The following is a 14,175-nucleotide window of genomic DNA, read 5'->3' on the forward strand; positions in this document are numbered from 1 at the left end:
TTCCTTCTTTCCTGATTCTTTGACAGAAATATACATAATCAGTGTCAGCATCAGGAATGGAAGCTTGCAGGCTTTGTAATGCCTAAAGTAATTAAAATAAATGTTAGGTGTAAGAATTATTTTTGGACATATTTAAAGCTGTATGAACATTAATAATTTTTATATTCATTGTTTCATTCCGTAACTAAAAGTTGTTAATATAGAGTGCTTGAATTCAAACAAACCATTATTTTAATAATACTAAATAAGGTTTGTTTTACAGTTGAGTATTTATTGAATGCTTTTATTGTCTAAGGCACCTTATTGAGAGCTTTTATGTGCGTTATCTCATTCAATCTTTACCATAACCCTAGTGTAGGGCACTATTATTAAGCTCATTTTAAAGATGTGGAAATTGAAGCTCAGGAAAGCTCTGACCAAGGTCATAGAGCCCACAAATTGAGGAGGTAAACAGACACCAACAGCATTGGTGGAGTGCCTACTATGTACTCATCACTGTGCTGAGCACTTAATTCTTATGAACTCATTTAATCCTTATAATAACTCTATGAGGTCAGTGCTGTTATAATCCCCATTCTGCAGATAATATTAATAAGAACAACAGTAATAACTGAACCTAAAATTTACACAGCACTTACTCCATGCGCCAGGTCTTGTTCTGTGTACTTTAGGTATCATAGATAATGTTTACACACAGGCACCATATGAGGTAGGTAGCATTGTTATTTCCATTTTGCAGATTAGGAAGTTGAGGCAGAGAGGTTAAGCAATTGGCCCAAACTTATATAATTAGTAGTTGACAGAGTTGGAATGCAAATCCAGGGAGTCTGGGTCTAGAGTCCACCCTTGTAACACTTTGCTGCATACCAGTCCAGTCCAGTGATACAGACCTTTGGAGTTTTATCCAAAAATAAGTAGACACTTAATTCAAAAATCATTTCTGACATTTCCTAGCAAATTATATCTTACAATTTATGGATTACATTAAGATGTGAGAGATAGATATGTTGCAGCTTTTGGATCTCTGAGATGTGATAAAGGTAGTATTACCTATGTTATGGGTTATTAGGAAGTTCAAGCTAGGTAATAAATGGGAAATTTCTTTTGAAAAAAGTGAAAGCAATAGAACTACAAGATGATGTTGAATGCTGAGTTAGTGCCTATTTTTGCTTCAAAGATTTATATACATATTTTGTGAATGTCTTTATATAATAAAATGTTACTTCTAGTAAGTTTTAGAAAGGATTTTTGTTTATTATATATGAAGCCAATTTAAAAAGAAACCTGTTTTCCTTTTTTGTATGGCTTAATCTAAATATTGTAAAAGTTTAGTTATTGAATTTATTTTTTAGAGAGTGTCTCAAACTGATGATTATTAGAATGCTGAATGAAAAAGTAGTCTTACTTTTTACTTCTTCATTTTTTAGTTACTTCAAGTAAGAATAACATTAAAGCTCAGGTTAAGGGAAATAATATTCTTATTTTTTCCTATCCTTTGTGAATAAATACTTAATCTCTAAAAATGAAAGGGAACACACAGAAAAAAACTATATTCTTTCTGTTGAATATGTTGTTTTTTTTCCTTCAGGTTTTATGGTTTTTATTAACACAGGCTGTTACAAAAAAAAATTTGTTTTGCTTTTTTAAAATTATATCTAGTCATATAGATAGACTAGAAAGAATTATTTACTGTTGGTACAAAAGGAAATAAATTGGGAGACCGAAGTCCTATTTTAACAGTAGGAAAATATAGTTTAAGCTATTCCATGGAGAGCCTGCCTCTCTGTATGCTCCCCCAAGTTTAATCATGAAAAATGTCAGCATTTTTATAGGCCCCATTAATACTGGGCCATGAACACTAACATGTCAGATCTGCTGATAAGCAGTTAGCTGACCCTTGCTTTTTCCTTCTCACAATTGATGCTTTTTAGGTGGACGTATTAATTTGAAGTTAAATGATAACATCCTAATGTAGTGATTGGGGAAGAACAGGAAATAGGAGTATCTCTCTTTCCTTCAGGACTGCAGGTCAATTGTTGCATTGGAGAAAGAACTGTGATTATGAAATTACAGCTGTTGTAAACTTGTTGTGTCATTCAGATGGTCACAGTGGACAACTTACCTATAGAACTTTAGAGGAAATGATTTTGAATTTTCAGTTTGGTTTAATACATTTTCTACTTTAAACAGCTTGTTTATGGTTGTATGTAGTTTCTAAGTGTCAGTTTAAACCTGATATAAATACAATAGGTGGGAATGCAGTGATACATTCATTTTAATAGAGAATTAATAGAATACTATTTTATGTAAAACATTTTTAAATTGATATAACTTTCTTAAAGTTTTATAAAGTATAAAATTTTAGTTTTTTAAAGTATGTTTATCCCTTCCACTTGATCATTTTCTGCAAGATGAGGCTTCTGTGTTCACTTTCAGGATTTGGAGAAGGAAAGCTAAGGGATAGAGAGAATTTAGTGGATCCTTTTCAGTGTTCTAAAATGAGCAAAATAAAGGCTGCAGATGTTTCCTTGATATCAGTGAATTTAAATTCTTCAGATTGAATGTGTTACATTACATTACCTTTTTTATATCAGAAGTATTATAAAGCATTTTGGTGATATATGCATATAACACCTGGAATGATTTAAATGTATAAAATGTGACCTTTAGGAGGGATGATTGTGAACTTAAAGTGCAAATAGAATTTAGCAGATTAAAAAAATTCTGTGTTAATATTAATCCCTCAACACATAAATGGTATGGTGTATATAAAACATTTAAATTAATCTTACAGATTTGTGAAAGTGAAGTATATTCAAAATAGAATTAGGTGGCTATTAGAGTTGTCATTTTTAGTAATTAGTGAAATAATGTAAAATGGTTATACAGGATAATGGTTTGCTAATATAAATATCTATTTAACTTAGCAGAAATTTACATTTCTGTAGTTCTGAGAGTTTGCAAGTTAGAGTATCAACCGTATACTTTTCTGTTTAAAAAGTAAATAGCAAGCAGGATTTTAAAATTTGTTGCTGTTAAACAGAACAATAAAGACATAGCAGTAAGATGAAAAAAATGACAGTCTATTTTTTAAACAGAAAAAGGCTAGAATTCTTCATGATTAGATATACAGTATCAACGTAATCGATCTAGCAGCATTATATTTGAGCTGAAAATGCACTTAAATTTGAGACCATACACTACCCCGTGTGAGTGAAACATCTTTCATATAGTTCTAAGATGAAATTACCCTTGAATGAATAGCATCTTCATTTATCTTCACACCTCTTCTGTGCTTTTAGTGAATCTACTCTTTCAACATTCTACAACAAGAATTACATTACACCATTATACCAGAGTATTTCTGCAGTGTGAAATAGATTGGTTTGGAAAATGAACCTGGCTTTGATATAAATTACATTGCCAGGTACAAAGGAATTTGTTATTTTGTTTAAAATAGTCACAAATATAATTAAGGTCTTAATTTATGTTAAACTACAAATATGGCTATTACTTTGGATTAGGAACTTAATCTGTCACTTCAAGAACGATACCTAACACTCTTCATTTGTAACCTTAGATACATTATTTCAATTACAGGGTCTGCAGCTGTTTGATATAAAAAGTGAATTATTTTGTAGATAGATTTGTTCATGGTTTTTAATTTTAAAACATGTCTCTTCAGTAAGGTGGAAAATAATCCTTCAGTTGTTGTCACAGATTTTCCTTTGTGTTTGGTAAAACAAGATATGAATTAAAATTCAGAACCATTTTTATTTTGTGCCCTGAAAATGGTATTGCGTGCTTTAGAATAGTTCTTAGTGAGTTCTTACCTAAAATATTTCAAATTTAATTATGAAATGAATAGAAGCTTTGTCCTAAAGAAGAAAACCTGAGGCCTGCTGTCTAAGGATAACTGGTAATGGTTGGACTGAAAATGGATTTTTTTCTATTTAGAATTTGGATAATTTTGTTAATGTTAAGTTTACATACATTTAGAAACTATGTTTATAATCCCTTAAATTCTACAGTGTTAATCAATTTAAAGCACTCAATCTTTTAAAAGGTTATTGAGGACAATTCTTTAAAATTTTGAGTTCTTTTAATATTTTTATTGGCAAGCAATGTTGATTTTATTGCTTAAGTGCAATTAAAGAGTATTGTTATGTATTTAACTTATAAGATAAATGTTCATTTTATTTTTGGAATAAAGAAAAGAAGTTAATTGGTGTTGTTCATTGGTAAATGATTCAGTATCGAGTTACCATTAGGTTATTAAAATGAAATGAATACATTTTATATTGCTGCCATCTACTATTTAACTTATACTAAGAATTTTAAATTTAGTGGGTTTTGTTGTTGTTATTGTTATTTTTCTCAGTTGGGAATATTTAATCTGTAAATCACAAAACTTTACAACATTCATTATAGGAACTCAGAAAAAAAGTAGTTTCCTGTCATTACTCCCAAATTGTTCATTGAGTGCCAGCTCTGTGACTGGTACTATATTAGGTTCTTGGGTTACAAGAATTATTCTTTCTGTCTCTTTGACTATTTTGTAACTCTTTTACTTAATTTTGACCCTATGATTTACTTTTATTTATATTCAATTCTAACAGGGAAAGCTTATATCTTTTCCTATTCTGGTTATCTTTTTTGTTGCTTTCTTTCTGCACTTGATTTTTTTCTACAGCTGTCAGATATTGATATATTTAAACTTGAGTCATATATTCCAAGAGTGGTTTTCAGGTGAGAGTTGTGTTAATTAGGAAGGTCCTATTTTCTGATGTGATGTTTCGTATGTGCTCCCAATAGCATTTCATGTTTTTGGTAACAAACTTGCTCTATTTAGAGCTTTTTGTGAATATTGAATTGTGGTTTCTGATGATTTCTGCATAGCTAATTTTTTAAGAAGTTGAATTCCTGTTATTGTTTTTCTAAAACATACCTACTTAAAAAAAAAAAAAAACATACCTACTTAAATACCTCTGAATTTAACAGGAGTTACATTGATCTTTTTAATGCAGTGAGCTTTGGTAACATAAAATAACGAAATGCTAATCTTTGTTGTAGCTTACTTGTTTTCTATGAACTTAGGTATGTTTGTATTTATTATTGTGAATATCTGTGTCTTATTCATTAAGCAATTGTTGAGAACCTGTGGTGTGCTGAGGATAAAGTAGTGAACAAGATAGGCGTGGTCACCATGTACTAATGGAACTTATGTTCTGTAGGGGGAGGCCTTTTATCAGTTTCATCAGTGTGTATGACTTTGAAAAATTATTTGTAAAGTAAAAGTTTATGTCAATATCAAAATGTCTTCAGTTGTTTTTGCCTTGTTGAGAAGATTTTATATTGTATAAGCTTTTGGTTATGTTCCCTTATTCTTTTAATATCTACTTAGAGATTTCTGTCTTAGTGCACAATTTTTCTATTTTGATTATAAATAAATATAACTAAGTTACAGTATATAATTATTATTTGCCCTTTTCTCTTAAGGAGGTGTTTAATAGGTAATAAAATAAGTGAAGTTTTCTTGTGAAATCACCAAGGTTAAATAGTCTTTCTTCTTTTGCAGATAGCTTTATGAGTATTTATTATTACTAATATTATTACTACTAATTTTAATAACAATACCTTATATTTATTGAAATACTATGTGCCAGACAGTATGTAAAGTGTTTTACATACAACACTTCAGTTAATTTGCATAATAAGGTGTCTTCATTTTAGAAATGGGAAAGCTTACAAGGTAAAGAAACTTTCTCAGATTAACACAGTCATCACCAAGATTCCACCCAGAGCTGTCTTACTGCTCTATTAACTTTTTTTGTTCTATATTGACTTTTAAGACTGATGCAGGGGATTCCCATTTTTCAAAAGACACTATAGTCTCCCACTTAAACAGTTTGCTTCTTAAATCTCTACTCTGTTAGGATCCATTAGGTTCTGCTAGGGCACTTAACCAGTGACAAATAAGGAGTGAGAGTGTGCTAATAGTAGCCCAGTCATAAGAGTGGTATGGCTTATGAGTCAGCAACAGAAAGTCAAATTACTCTAAATGATGGTAAGGACAGCATCTCAATGAGGCAGCATCTTCCATGTGCAAATGCAGTGACCAGGGTGGGCCTGTTGTTGGCTGGCTGTGTTTCCATTTAACCAGGGTTGAGCCCTTTACACCATTTCATGAACTGAATATTTTTAATTACCTTTTTGGTTGTTGTTAACATAATGCAATTAAAACAAAGGATATTTGATATTTTAAGGTTTTTAAGGTTGTAGATTCTATTTCCTTACTTCTGTCAGGGACCATCATAATTATTGTTTTCTGTAAAAGAAATTGATGACTTTTTGGCTTAAATTTAATTCCACTGATTTCCCTCTAGATTTTTTCTGGAACACTATTTGAGATGTTTTGTTTTGTTTGATTTGCTCATTAATGTTATTCTGCTTACCTGCTTATATTAATTGTGAGACTTGCATGCTTATTTTAAATTTTCTGACAACTGGGACATAGTTGCTGAGATTTTAAAGGACTCCGGCTGACAGTGGCTCCTTCATGTGTTACTTCTCAGTAAATTTTCAGAAGATAATACTATTCTTATCAGATGGTTTCTTAGCTTCTTAAAGCTTCTTGTTTAACCAGGTGTTAAATTGACTTTTCAGTTTTTAAGCGTGGTGGGCTATAGATGCAGAAAAGATCAAAGATTAAAGCTGTCCTTGATTGTGTGTTTATTCTGCATAATATCTGTAGCTCTACCCATTTCTTAACACCTTGATATTACCATACTTGCAGGAAAGTGTTGACAAAGATGATACTGATTTGTAGGTATTTCTGTCACCTTTGTTCATAAAAGAGATGGGGTGGCCTTTGAGATTGGGCTTCTTGATGTTTCATTAGAATCTGTTTATCTGGTTTCAAAGCATATAACTGTGCCATTTGCAACTCCAGGCCTTTGAAAAGAGAGCAGAGTTTTCTGCTGTTCATTGCCTGTCAGAAGTCTAACGGAGAAGCGGTAATTAGAGAAGACCACCTAAAGACCCCTGAATCCTCCTCCTCCCACTAAAACCTGCTCATCCCACAGTTTTTCCTATTTTGGTAAATGGCAATTCCGTCTTTCTTATTGTTTATGTGAGAAACTTTGAGTCATCTTTGGAGTCCTCTCTTTTTTTGCTATGTCCACATCCAGTTACCAGCAAATCTTTTTGGCCCTACCTTGAAAACATAGCCAGAATCTGACTTCTTACCACCTCCAGCTCTCCTATCCTGGCCTGGGCTGCCATCATTTCTTGCCTGGATTAGTGCAAAATTTTCTTAACTAGTTCTTGTGTTTCCACCCTTCTACTCTTTACAATCTAATCTCTGTATAGTGGTTTGTAATCCTTTAAAATGTCAGTCAGATTCCAGCAATCCTCAGCTCAAGCCCCTGTAATGATTGTTCGTCTCACTCAGATTAAAAGCCACAATCCTTACAATTATCTATATGTCCTACATGATCTCCTGGTTGTCTCTCTGAGCTCGTCTCTTACCACTCACTTCCTTAGTTTGCATTGTCACACAGGTCTTGTTGCTGTTCCTCAAACACTCCAGTTGAATCACAGAACTGCTTTGAACTTGGACTGCTCTTCTCCTAGAAACCTACATGGCTTGCTCCCTAACTTTCTTCAGGTTTATGCTCAGATGTTATGTTACCGGTGAACCCTTATCTGACCATCCTACATATAGTGGCAATACCCTCACACTGCTTTGTATTTCTAAGTAGCAGGAATCACAGTGGATCTATTCTTGTTTATTTGCTTATCATCCGTCTCCATTAGAATGTAAACTCCATGAGGTCTGGGACCACTCTATTCCCAGTGTCAAGAACAGTTTCTGATATTATAGCACGTGCTCAATAATATTGAGTGAGTGAGTGAATGAGTGAATAATTGCTTTCCATTCATTCTTCTAGATATTCAAAATTATATCCTCCTACCAAGTTAGTTCCCAGGAAGCTATGCAATGGACCAAATAAATTAGCTTTTTGCAGGCCTTATTAAGCTATGGTTTAAGTGATTTGCTCCAGGCCTTTAGAAGAAAAATAATACAAAAAGGAATTCTGCATTTGGTGTATACTGTCTTATGTCATTCAGTAGCCCAGATGAGAAATGTCTTTGGAGTTTAGTGTGAGAAGTTCAGTTGAGGGGCAACCTCATTCTCCTTTGAAGGCTACAAATATTCCATTAATAGATTCACCACAGTTTATTGAACCAGTCTCTTATTGATGGATATTAGGCTATTGTTATAATTATTACTTTGCTACTATAAATAGGGCTTAGGTGTGAATATCCTTATATATATCTTATATAATCTTATGTAAATATGCCCATATGATATATTTCTAGCAATACAATTACTGGGTCAAAGGCTATGTGTATTTAGAATTTTGGTAGATGTTACCAATGTGCCCTTTAAAAAGATTACATTGATTTATACCCCGACCAGTGGTTGAGTATAAATTTTGTTTTGAATTTTGACAAAAGCAGCCTATTTTTCCCCCTGTGTTTTTATTATCAGAAGTTTCTGTTGTTTCATTTAGAAAAGTTCATGTATGACTAGAACTAGGTGTACTGAGTTTTGGATTCTCTACTCTTTGTTTATTTTGTGGTTTACGTATTGTTCAGATTTTTGTGTGTTTGTTCATTTATTCATTGAGCTGATAATTATTATCTGTTATGTACCAGGCACGTAACTGGGAATTACAGCAGTAAAAGCTAGTTTTAGAAGACAGAGGGTTCTGAAATGAGAAGAAAGAGGAATCAGAAGCCTTGCCACTGTGTTACTGAAGGATTGCTGTTACAGGATCCCTGTCTATATTTCTGACATTCTTTTTTTAAAAATTTATTTTATTGACATATAGTTGATTGACAATGTTGTGTTAATTTCTACTATACAGGAAAGTGATTCAGTTATACATATATATACATTCTTTCTCATATTCTTTCCCATTCTGGTCTATCACAGGATACCGAATGTAGTTCCCTGTGCTCTACAGTAGGACCTTGTTGTTTATCCATCCTATATATAGTAGTTTGTTTCTGCTAACCCCGCACTCCCAGTTCATTCATCCCTCCCACTGCTGCCACCCCCACCCCACCTGACCCCAGCAATCACAAGACGTTCCTTTATCTGCAACATGTGTTAGGTTTTCCCCCAACATTTAAGATGCTAGTTTTATGATCTAATAAAAGGAGTGGCACTGTTATCTAAAATAACTTTAGCATATAGGATTTAAAGTATTTGTAAGGGTCAAATTGATTGGTAACAGATTGTTCTTATTTCTTTAGACTCCTGGCCTTAGTTTCAATTATATGTAAATGAAATATATTCTGTTTCTCAAAACTAGTTTTTACAAAATATTTGAGCTGTAGTTCCCAGAAGATATGATTCAGAAGTAATTACTGAAGAAATAGAATTTAGAATCTTCATGGATTATCATAGGTGTTACCTTCTGGGATTGTTTCTAGAATTTCTCTGATTTAAAAGTTGTCCAAGTATGCTATTTCTAAAGAATTTAGAGTTAAGAAAAATGTGTAATCTTTTTATATTTTTTGCTTTTTTATAATAGCAATTGGTAACATTATATATCCTTTTTAGCTTGGAATTAGGAATTTTAGAGTTGCTGCTCATGTTAACGGACATTTGAGTTCCTTTATTTGATTATATGGACGAAGTTGCTAGGAGCATTCTTGTATGTTAGTGGCTATATGCCTCGTTTCTTTTTGGTGTATTTCTGGGAGCGGAATTGTTGGCTGACAGAGTAGGCATCTGCTTAATAGTCAATATTACCAAACAGTTCAAAGTGGTTGGCTCGTTTACCACTCCCACCATCAATATATGGGAGTCTTATCACACACAGAAAACAGTCGACTGTCCCACCCTTACCTCACCCCAAATCCTGATACCCAGAAACAACCACTTTCTGTTCTTTCAGCTGTATTTTTTTTCCCTTGGTATTTACCTCTATATTTCTAAGTAAGATGCTTGTGTTGCCATTTCATTTTTTAATTTAAATATATCTATTGAATTCCACTATGAAATTTACCATTTGCAGCTCTCTTCCGCTTCTCCTTCTCCATCTTCCCAATAGTTCTTTAACTTTGTTAAATTAATATTCAGTGTTTATCTTATAATTAGAATGTAAATATTGACCCCAGCTGAGTGGCTTAGTGTACAATGAACATATTCTTTCTATATGATTTTTTTTCCATTGAGTAAATAATTGCTTTATTTAATTCATTTGGGTAGTTTTCTCTCCTAAACTCTTTGACTGAACTGTAAAACTCCCCCTCACAATGGTCAAATGCGTCAGGTTCTTTATTTATTTATTTATTTCTTGGAACTATTACCTTTGAAAGCCCTGTTCCTTCTACTTTAATTGGGACAGTTTCTTACTTGGTTGGCGTCATAGCTCGTTGTTAAGACTGCTGTTCATCATCATTCAGGGAATTCTTCTTGCCTTCCTTTTATGTTGGATTCCCTAATTTTCTGCATCCTATGTTCTTTTTTTCTTGGTTTATTATTTTTATTTTAGGCTTTTAAAAAAGACCTTGCTTGTGTTATGTTTTTTTAAAATTCTATCTTCACACCTGATTGATTCCTTGGCCACATGTAGAATTTTAGGTTGGCAAGATTTTTCGTTAGAATTTTGAAAGCCTTTTGTCATCCTTTAGCTTTTGGAGCTTCTTTTGAGACATTCAGTGTCATCTCAGTCCTTTGTATGCTTTGCTTCTTTTCATTTTCCTTTTTTCCCTTTTTCTTTCTTTCTTTTTTTCCTTTCTTTCCCTTTTTCTCTCCTTTCTTCCCTCCCTCCTTTCCTTTCTTCCTATATGCCTTGAATAGATTCCTTGACCTCCCTGTACTTCTGTTTTCTCATCTTAAAATAGGGATTTTTTTTTGTACCTACCTCATAGAGTTAAGCTCTTATGCAAGTACCTGGCACATAGTAAGTGCTCAATGAATATTAGCCATTATAATTTTTCTTTGAAGTTGCTGTCTGCATTTTCTGTTTCCTCTCAACTACTTTTTTTTGTAGTTTGTTTTGGCTCTGTATGTTTGAGGCTTTCCTCAAATATCTGTTGACCTCTGCTAACAATTTATATTTAAGATTGAGGCACTAAAAAGCTGATGGGGCATTGAGGAACTTTTTGACATGCGGGCTTCACTATAGACTGATTGCACAGTGGCCATTTTTTGGCCACTGTCCCTACCCCTCACTAAAATCATCAGTATTGGTAGATGTTTTCTATGGAGGGGTACTCTGGAGGACTTACTGTGGCTGCCAGTGTTTGGGAGCTGAGAGGGAGAGGGTGCTGTGGCTCTCTACAGTGTACATACTTTCCCTTAACCTTCCTTCCAGTGTGACCCTCTACCCAGGGCCCTCTGCTGTGCTTGGGTCCTGAGTCAGGAGCCTCTCTGGTTGGGTTTCTCCAGAGAATGAACCCCTGTCTCCTGCCAGATTGGGGGCGGGCTAGTTGTCTGATGCTTTTACAGACTTTCATCCAATTCTCCTATTTTTAGTCCTTTACCTCACCTCTGCCTTCTGTGGTACTTGGTGCCTCCAGTTTCGGAATCTTCCCAGTTTCTGTGTTGCAAATGTATTGATTTTCTCCTCTGCATGCCCTTAGGTTTCAGCTTGCTCTGCCCTGCTAAGTCTGCTTTTTATCTTTAAAAATGGGTTGACATCTCTGGTCTGCTTTGGTCTCCTCTTCCATTCTTTGTGTTTTTCTGGGTTTACACATTTTCTGCTTCTTCACTGTTACTTCATTGGATTTTTTGAAAGGTTGCAGAGGTAAATGTGTAAGTTCAATCCTTCAAGTTTAACTGGTTCTAGATGATCTAGTATTACTTTTTTCCTTTGAATTTTTTTGTGGAAATAAAAAAATATACAGACATACCCTTCAATGAATTTTTTTGACGCTGTGAACTCAATTAATTCACTCAATATGTTGAAACTACATGAAGCTGATTAAATTTCAGGGTCTTAGACTTTAGGTACTGGGTATTATGTTCTGTGTGCATGTGTGTGTGTGTGTGTTTAAAAAAGTCCTACTATGTCATATGTTTAGGTACTCAGTAAATTTATATTCAAAGAATATATTGATTGGCTGTGCTTTAATTTATTCATTCTAAAGTTCTTAGTTTTCACATTTTAATAAACTTACCTGACCCATTTTGTCAATTGGGGTTGCTCAGCAAATGAGTAAACCCTATATTAGTTCTTTCTGAAAATTGAAAATATTATGGTGTTTAATGTCTCACAGTCATCACTGTAATACTATGCAGGTTGTTTTTATAATATTTAGCCTAATCTCTTTCAGATGATGTCAGCCTGTTTTGCTGAGGTATCTTTTATGCACTGATTACCATTGCTATTGCTATTGCTATTACCATTGCTATTGCAATAGACCCACAGTGTCCAGTAGAACTTTCTGTGATGATGGAAATGTTCTGTTATTTGTACTGGCCAATAAATATGGTAGCCACTAGCCACATATGGCTATTGAGCATGTGAAATGGCTAGTGTGACTGGGGAACTGAATTAAAAATTTTATTCAAATTTAATCAATTTAAATTTAAGTTAAATAGCCACAGGTGACTGGTGGCTACCATACTAGACAGCACAGTTATAAATCATTGTTCTCATAGGATGTGCTAAATTTTTTATTTAAATTATTTTATGTTGTCAATCACTTGAATTAGTTTGGAATAATGTATCCAACAGAGGAATAGGAGTTGGCTGAATTTTCCTAACTTTCCTTATGATGATTAGAACTACATTTTTGTTTGTATTTACATAAGAATAAAAGTATGCAGATTGCTATTCAGAATTGAAAATAAAATGTGTTTTAGGTTGGTGTATCATACCTGTTTTAATTAGAGTATTTGAGGTGCTGATAAGAGATTGAAAATGCAAGTGAAAGGTGAAAGTCCTATTCTGGAGCCTCAGAGATTTTTCTCCTGTGCTACAAGAGAAAGGAGAAATACTGTTGAATCAAAGTCTGTTTTGGATTTGGAATTTTTATATTCTTGAAGACATAATGGTAATGTTTTGGTTTGCATTTTTAATGTTTGGATGAAAATACTGTGTTTGTGACATCAGACTTCTTTGTGATTAATTCAGATTAATTCAGAAAATTTCTTTTGAATCAGGGATGAAGAATAATTGCAGTAAATGCCATAAAATTAATCTTTTGGCTAAGTAGAATTGTGCCATCAATTGAGGTCTGTGGTAAGTTGAATGTTGTTAAATTGGTTAAAATTAAGCCAGTTATTTTTTAGTAAAGAAGTAAAAAATTCACAGGACTGGAAACACGGCTTCAATTGTAGAACGTTTCAATTTTGCTTAATCTCTTTTAGTGAAACACAGCTTTTTGGAACAATGATTAGTACAGTTACCAATATACATGGAGGTTAGCAAAATATACCATATTTGCTATTTTATATAGTACTATGATTGTTAACTAACAACTGAGTATTATTCTGACCTTTGAGAAGATGCATTAAGCAGTTCTTTCAAATTCTTTTTGTTCTTCTGAAGGCCTAAACCCCCTCTTGGTCCTACATTCTCGGCAGACGGTTTTTTCTCCCATTTCACAGAATATGAGCACTCCCTCATTTTCTTGTCCTTCTCACTTATCAGCTTGCAGTCATCATCACTGATGCTGACCACCCCTTGCAAGTACAGTGGAAAAAGTGTCCTGTTTCCTGAAAAAAACAGATGCTTCCACCTGTGCTCTTATTTCATTCCTTTTTATCTTCTCATGGATCTTGTATGTCAGTTATTCTGCCTGGTTCTTGTCATTTCAGCCTATTTCCTATATATGTTTTAACGAGCTCAACCTTTTTCCATCATTGGGTACAGATACATATATAATAGAAGGGAGCTGACCCTTCTTAATTCACTTCTTCCTTCTCAGTCTTCTTGAAAGGTCTCTTTATACTTATGCTAATTCTTCCCTTCTTAGCAATCCGTGTTTTAACAAGCCTTCCACATGACTTTGATGGTACGCTGAAGCTTGAGAACCACTACCTGGAGTCCATACTTGTGGGCCAACCAAGAAGCTCACTATTATTGTTATAAATTGGGAGCATAGGTTATAGTATTTAGAGGACTGTTAGTTATACTTACATAG

At 33.5% G+C, this 14,175-nt stretch overlaps 1 protein-coding gene across 4 annotated transcripts in view; it reads left to right on the forward strand.

The window, feature by feature from the left end:
* Positions 1–14,175, forward strand: part of MTX2 (metaxin 2) — a 63,610-nt gene that overhangs the window by 31,211 nt on the left and 18,224 nt on the right. Inside the window, exon 3 of one of the 4 annotated variants that reach the window (XM_033423629.2) lies at positions 6,953–7,099. The exons of 2 other annotated variants lie outside the window; for them this stretch is intronic. The gene's annotated coding sequence lies outside the window, so the exon portion shown is untranslated. Of the gene's footprint in view, positions 1–6,952; positions 7,100–13,192; positions 13,272–14,175 lie in introns of all 4 variants that reach the window. One more of the 4 variants, XM_033423628.2, reaches the window with a different exon arrangement.

The sequence above is a fragment of the Orcinus orca genome, chromosome 7 (assembly GCF_937001465.1).
Source record: "Orcinus orca chromosome 7, mOrcOrc1.1, whole genome shotgun sequence".
Lineage (NCBI taxonomy): Eukaryota > Metazoa > Chordata > Mammalia > Artiodactyla > Delphinidae > Orcinus > Orcinus orca.